Genomic DNA, 7,950 nt, shown 5'->3' on the forward strand with positions numbered 1-7,950 from the left:
TTAAATGAAGAAAGATTGCAGCAAGCTGCAGCACAAAGGGATTTGGGTGTTCTCAGGCATTAAACACAAATAGTATGCCCACAAGTCAGCAGGTAATAAGGGAGTCAAAGTGAATTTTGGCCTTTATTTCAACAATAATAGGTTACCGATTTTGGGAAGTCTTGCCAAAACAATACAAGAGACTACCCAGACAACTCCTAGAATATTGCAAACAATTTTAGTCATCTTATCCAAATAAAATCATACCAGCCTTGGAAGTAGTTCAGTGAAGATTCTCTAGGTTGATCCAATGCATGGAAGGATTTATTTATGGAGAGAGGTTTAGTTGGTTGGGCTTGCACTCATTGGAGCTTAGAAGAATGGGAGGTAGCAACCTATTGAAAAAAAAGAACACTCTCAGGGAATTCTGCAGGGTAGAGGTTGTTGCTCCTTGTGGGAGAGTCTAAGGCCAGACGGTAGAATCTCAGAATAGGCCAGTGACAAAGTTAAAACTGAGATGAGGAGGAACTTATTCTCTCAAAGGTTATAAAATCTGTGGCATTCTTTACAGCAGAGGGCCATAGAAGTTGGGTCATAGGTTGGTAAACTACTTAAACCTGAGACAGTTTTTTTAAATTAGTGAGGGAATTAAGTGTTACAAGGGAAGGGAAGGGAAGTGGATGATCAGGTTAGCCATGATCTCATTGAATGATGGAGCAAACTTGATGGCCTACTTCTGCTACTATATCTTAGAATTTGTTTTAAGGACTGCGAATGAATTTCCGTGGTGCATCTTATACATGGTACACACTGAAGCTGCTGTGCTGGATGGAGTTTATGCTTGTGGATGTTTTCATAAGAGTCACACAGCAAAAGGCAATTCAGCCCATTTGGTATGCACCAACATATCAACACTAATCCCAATTTCCAGCCAACGTTCTTGAATGTTATGATATTTCAAGTGCTCACATATGTAATTTTTAAAGATTGTGAGGTTTTCTGCCACAACAACCCTCCCATGCAGTGCATTCCAGATTCACACCATCCTATGCGTGAAAAGATTCCTCAAATCCCCTCTACATCTCCTGCTCTTCACTTTAAAATTATGCTCCCTTGTTATTGACTCTTTAAAGAAGGGGAACAGCTAACTCCTATCCACCCCATCCATGCTCCTCATCATCTTACAGACCTCAAGCAGGTTCCCTTTAACCTTCTCTGCTTTAAAGAAAACAACCTGAACGTATACAGCTTCTCTTCAGAACTAAAATGCTGTATCCCAGGCAACATTCTGGTGAATCTCCTCTGCATCCCCTCCAGTGCAATCACATTCTTCATATAGTGTGGTGACCAGAACTGAACGCAGTACTCCAAATGTGGCCTCACCAAACATAACCTTCCTGTTCTTATTATTTATGCCACACTAATGTGTCATGGGGAATTAGCTCAAATGGTAGAGCACTTGCTTAGCATGCAAGAGGTAGCGGGATCGATGCCCGCATTCTCCACAATATTAGGGTGGCACAGTGGTTAGCACTGCTGCCTCACAGCACCAGAGACCCGGGTTCAATTCCTGCCTCAGGCGACTGACCGTGTGGAGCTTGCACATTCTCTGTGTGGGTTTCCTCCGGGTGGTCTGGTTTCCTCCCACAGTCCAAAGATGTGCAGGTCAGGTGAATTGGCCACGTTAAATTGCCCATAGTGTTAGGTGAAGGGGTAAATGTATGGGTGGGTGGTGGGTCAGTGTGGACTTGTTGGGCCGAAGGACCTGTTTTCACACTGTAAATAATCTAATAAAGCCACGTGTCCTGTATGTGCTACCAAACACATGGGTTACTTTGTCCTGGATTGTGTCAGGCTTCTTGGGTATTGTTGGAGCTTATAAGCTTTTATTTCCCTGGTCAATCGGATTATGAGCTGGGCGCCTGTTCCTGCACTAAAAAGTCCTGAGAGCAGTCTTTTAGTCTAGTTATTGATGCTGCCTGCAATTCAAGTCTGTGCTTCCAAAATGACCTGCACATGGATCAGATAGTCAAGCAGGTTGGCAAATATCGGGTGCCAATGACTGTAGACAATGGATGCATGTGAACTGTGCCTATGTATCAAATTCTGAGATCCATTTTAGTGATGAGCAACATGGGCACTCCTCCCAGCAAGCAGTGAGATGATGTCACTAGGTCTGACTTACATGTCTAGAATACACAACATCTAGCTTGTTTGGAGTGCCAGGTCAGATAGGAAGCTAGATATTAAGGAGATGAGTTACAGAGTGAATAAGGTTATAACAAGCGATAATCCTTCTTAATTAGCAACTCGTCACTGCCTCATGAAAAACTCGCCTCACTACTTGGCAAACACAAAAAAGATCCAGTGAATTGGTCCCAGCATCAAGATAGGACTTCTTGCCTAACTCTACCATAAATTTCGCCATATTCCATGTTGTTGAGGTCCCTATAAGATTCCGCCCACTATTCAGGACTTGTAGAGTAAAGTCTGAGGGAATATTGCTAAACAAAAAGACCTTGGAGTGCAGGTTCATAGCTCCTTGAAAGTGGAGTCGCAGGTAGATAGGATAGTGAAGAAGGCATTTGGTATGCTTTGCTTTATTGGTCAGAGTATTGAGTACAGGAGTTGGGAGGTCATGTTGTGGCTGTACAGGACATTGGTTAGGCTACCGTTGGAATATTGCTTGCAATTCTGGTCTCCTTTCTATCCGAAGGATGTTGTGAAACTTGAAAGGGTTCAGAAAAGATTTACAAAGATGTTGCCAGGGTTGGAGGATTTGAGCTCTAGGGAGAGGTTGAATAGGCTAGGACTTTTCGCTGGAGCATTAGAGGTTGAGGGGTGACCTTATAGAGGTTTACAAAATCATGAGGGGCATGGATAGGATAAATAGACAAAGTATGTTCCCTGGGTTTGGGGAGTCCAGAACTGGAGGGCACAGGTTTAGGATGAGAGGGGAAAGTTATAAAAGAGACCTAACAGGCAACTTTTTCACACAAAGGGTGGTATGTGTATGGAATGAGCTGCCAGAGGAAGTGGTGGAGGCCAGTACAATTGCAATATTTAAAAGGCATCTGGTTGGGTATATGAATAGGAAGGGTTTAGAGGGATATGGGCCAGGTGCTGGCAGATGGGACTAGATTGGGTTGGGATATCTGGTCGGCATGGACAAATTGGACTGATTGGTCTTTTTCTGTGCTGTACATCTCTATGACTGTATGACTCTATGACCCACCTGACTGCATGCCACTGTGCTGTCACCTCTGCTAGGTCTATCCTACCAGTGATGGTGGTATTTGGGACATTGTCTGTAACGTAGGATTCCCTGAGTATTACTATGTCAGGCTGTTGGTTAACAGGTCTGTGAAACATCGGTCCGAGCCACCACATCATAGTAAAAAAGTTGATAGGGGTTGATAGGACAAAATTTGCTTTTATCATTTCTGTTGCCTATGTCAGTATTAGATGTTCCATTTGGTTTCATTCCTTTTTTTTATGCTTAGTGGTTTGATACAATTGAGAGTCTCGCTAGGGCAGCTAAGTGTCAGCTATAACACTGTGGAACTGGAGTCTGTGGATTTGCAGTCACATGTAGTTAGGACCAGCATATTTCATTCCCTGAAGGATATCAGTAATCCAAGTGGGTTTTTACAATAATCAACAACAATTTTAGGGTCATTATTAGACTTAATTTCAGAATTTTTTTATGTTCAAGTTCCACCATCTGCTATGTAATGGGATTCAAATGTGATTACCTAAAGCACTACCTGGGTCTACAGATTACCAGAGAATAGAATATAAAGGTAAGGAAGTGTTGTTGCGACTACACAAGGTATTGGTGAGACTGCACCTGGAGTATTGTGCATGGTTTTGATCCCCTTATTTGAGGAAAGATGTAGTGGCATTGGAGGCAGTTCAGAGGAGGTTCACTGGATTGATTCCGGAGATGAGGCGCTTGACATATGAAGAGAGATTGAACAGTTTAGGTTTATACCCTCTGAAATTTAGAAGAATGAAGGGAGATCAAATGGAGGTATTCGAGATGATAAAAGGTATGGATAAAATAAACAGATGCTTCCTTTTGTGGGGCATTCTAGGCCAAGAGGTCATAGACTTAGAATAAGGGTTAGCAAATTTAAAACAGAGTTGAGGAGAAACTATTCTCCCAGAGGATTGCGAATCTGTAGAATTCATTATCCCAAAGTGTGTTAGAAGCTGAGTCATTGAGTAAATTTAAACTGGAGTTAGACAGATTTTTGATTGGTAATGGGTTGAAGGGATACAGAGAGAAGGCAGGAAAATGGAGTGAGAAGCATATCGGACATGACTGAATGGCAGAGCGTACCCGATGGGCCAAATGGCCTAATTCTGCTCCAATATCTTATGAGTATATCAACAGTCCAGTGACCTTAACCAAATGATATAACACTGGCTCATTAGAGGCAATAACAGCAAGAGGAACATTACATTTGCAAACTCTGTTCCAAGCTTTCTTATGCCTCACCATTGAACTGACACACCCTTTCTTCTACTATTCACTATTAGATGATAACATGCCACATTATCATCTAATACCAGCTCTGCCCCTGCAGATGCAGATAGAGCAGGGTCTTCAGAGACTCAAAGACCTAGAGCACAAAGGTCAAAATTCATCTTTGTCAATAAAGACAGCGATCTGACCAGCCTGTCTCTACTCCTGCTAAAGCTAGCTTGATTATCATATAGAATCAGGCAAAAGAATAAGGCCAGTTTATGCATTCCAAATATCAACTCACCCTCCCCTTGTTTCATTAGGAATGATTGGATCCATTGGAAAGATGCACATTCCACAATATACATGTATGTATAGTTCATTATAGTTCATACAGGTGGCATTGCCTTAGTGCTGTTTGCAAACTGGAGGATTTTATTTATGACAAGACCATAAGACATGGGAGCAGAAATTAGGCCATTCAGCCCATCGAGTCTGCTCTCCCATTCAATCTTGTTTCTCAACCCCATTCTCCTGCTTTCTCCCCACAATACTTGACCCCCTTGACACTCAAGAACCTGTCTATCTCAGTCTGAAATATACTCAATGACCCAGCCTCCATAGTCTTCTGTGGTAATGAATTCCATAGATTCACCACTCTCTGGCTGTAGAAGTTTTTCCTTATCTCCTTTATTCTAAGGTTATGCACTTAGGTCCTAGTGTCTTCAATGGAAACATCTTCCCAACATCTACTCCAGGCCATTCAGTATTCTATATTTTCAATTAGATCCCTCCTCATCCTTCAAAACTCCAGAGTCCTCAATCGTTCCTCATACGTTAAGCTTTTCATTCCTGAGACCATTCTCATATCTAGGGTCAGTATCTAGGACCATATCCAGGGCCAGTACATCTTTCCTGAGATAAGGAGCCCAAAACTGCACACAGTACTCCAAATGTGGCCTGACCAGAGCCTTATAGATGCTCAGACGTACATCCCTGCTTGAATATTCAAGTCCTCTCAAAATAAATGCAATCATTGTATTTGCCTTCCTAACTACTGACTCAACCTACAGGTTTACCTTGAGAGAAACCTGGACTAGAATTCCCAAGTCTCTTTGCACTTCAGACTTCTGAATTTTCTCCCCATTAAGAAAATAGTTCATGCCTCTATTCTTCCTATCAAACTACATGACCTCACACTTTGCCACATTGTACTCCAGCTGCCACTTCTTTGCCCACTCTCCTAACCTGTCCAAATCCTTCTGCAGTCTCCCTGACTCCTCAATGCTACCTGTCCCTCTACCTATCTTTGTATCATCTGTAAACTTAGCCAGATTTTACTTAGTTCCTTCACCTGGATCGTTAATGCATAAAGTGAAAAGTTGTGGTCCCAACACTGAGCCTTACAGAAAATCACTTGTCACCGGCTGTCATTCTGAGAATGATTCTTTTATTCTTCTCTCTCTGCTTTCAGCCAGACAGCCAAGCTTATATCCGTGCTAGCAACTTGCCTCTAACACCATGGGCCCTTATCTTACTTAGTAGCCTCTTATGCAGCACCTTGTCAAAGGCCTTCTTGAAGTCCAGGTAGATAACATCCATTGGCTCTCCTGGATCTTACCTACTCGTTACTTGCTCAAAGAATTCTAGCAGATTTGTCAGATATGACCTCTCCTTGATGAAACCATGTTGAATTTGCCCTATTGACAATACAATTCCAAGTATTCAAAAATCTCATCCTTCACAATGGATACCAGGATCTTACCCACAACCGAGGTTCGGATAATTGATCTGGAATTTTCCATCTTTTGCCTTACTGTCTTTTTAAACAGGGATGTCATGTTAGCAATTTTCCAGTCCTCTGTGACGATTCCTGAAAGATCACCACCAATGCCTCCACTATCTCTTCAGCTATTTCCCTTCGAACTCTGGAGTGTAGTCCATCTGGTCCAGGTTATTTATTCACTATCAGGCCACTCAGTTTTTCTAGCACCTTCTCTTTGGTGATGACCACCATACCCAGCTCTTATCCCTCACTCTCTTGAATGTTTGGGATATTACTCATGTCTTCCACCATGAAGGCTGACACAAAGTAATTATTCAGTTCCTCAGCCATTTCCTTGTTCCCCACTACTATCTCTCAAGTGTCATTTACCAGTGGCCCAATGTCCACTTTTGCCTCTTTTTTGCTCTTTATATATCTAAAGAAACTTTGACAGTCTTCCTTTGTATTACTGGCTAGCTTACCTTTATATTTAATCTTCTCCCTCCTTACTTCTTTTTTTGTTGCCCACTGTTGGTTTTTGAAAGCTTCCTAATTCTTTGGCTTCCCACTGCCCTTTGCCACATTATATGCTTTCTCATTTGCCTTTACGCTATCCCTGACTTCCCTAGTCAGCCATGGTTGCCTCATCCTCCCTATACCATGCTTCTTTTTCCTCAGGATGAGTCTCTGCTGTGTCTCCTGAATTACTCCCAGAAACTCCTGCCATTGTTGTTCCACTGTCTTTCCTGCTCAGCTCCTCTCCCAGTCAATTCTGCCCAGCTCCTCCCTCATGCTTCTGTAGTTGCCTTTATTCAGCTGTAATACTGTTACCTCTAATTCTATCTTCTCCCTCTCAAATTGCAGAGTAAATTCAATCATATTATGATCACTGACTCCTAAGGGTTTCTTCACCTTAAGCTCCCTTATCAAATCTGCCTCATTGCACAACACTAAACCCAATATTGCCTGTTCCATAGTGGGCTCCACCACAAGCTACTTCAGAAAGCCATCTTGTAGACATTCCACTAATTCGTTTTCTTGCAATCCACTACCAACCTGATTTTCCCAGTCTATCTGCACATTGAAATCCCCCATAGAGTCATAGAGATGTACAGCATGGAAACAAACCCTTCGGTCCAACCTGTCCATGCCAACCAGATATCCCAACCCAATCTAGTCCCACCTGCCAGCACCTGGCCAATATCCCTCCAAACCCTTCTTATTCATATACCCATCCAGATGCCTCTTAAGTGGTGCAGTTGTATCTGCCTCCATCGCATCCTCTGGCAGCTCATTCCATAATGTACCACCCTCTGTGTGAAAAAGTTGCCTCTCTTTTATATCTTTCCCCTTTCACCCTAAACCTATGCCCTCTAGTTCTGGACTCCCTGACACCAGGGAAAAGACTTTGTCTATTTATCCTATCCATGCCCCTCATAATTTTGTAAACCTCTATAAGTTCACCCCTCAGCCTCCAACTCTCCAGGGAAAACAGCCCTAGTCTGTTCAACCTCTCCCTGTAGCTCAAATCCTCCAACCCTGGCAACATCTTTGTAAATCTTTTCTGAACCCTTTCAAGTTACACAACATCTTTCTGATAGGAAGGAGACCAGAATTGCACGCAATATTCCAATGTCCTGTACAGCCACAACATGACCTCCCAACTCCTGTACTCAGTACTCTGACCAATAAAGGAAAGTATACCAAACGCCTTCTTCATTATCCTATCTACCTG

The 7,950-nt window shown here is 42.6% G+C and overlaps 1 non-coding gene across 1 annotated transcript; it reads left to right on the forward strand.

Annotated features, from left to right (window-relative positions):
• Nucleotides 1-1,411: 1,411 nt before the first annotated feature.
• On the forward strand, nucleotides 1,412-1,484 carry trnaa-agc. Its single transcript has one exon. It is a non-coding gene; the product is annotated as a tRNA-Ala (tRNA).
• The last annotated feature ends 6,466 nt before the right edge of the window (nucleotides 1,485-7,950 follow it).

Source organism: Chiloscyllium plagiosum, chromosome 16 (genome assembly GCF_004010195.1).
Source record: "Chiloscyllium plagiosum isolate BGI_BamShark_2017 chromosome 16, ASM401019v2, whole genome shotgun sequence".
In the NCBI taxonomy this organism is placed as follows: Eukaryota; Metazoa; Chordata; class Chondrichthyes; order Orectolobiformes; family Hemiscylliidae; genus Chiloscyllium; species Chiloscyllium plagiosum.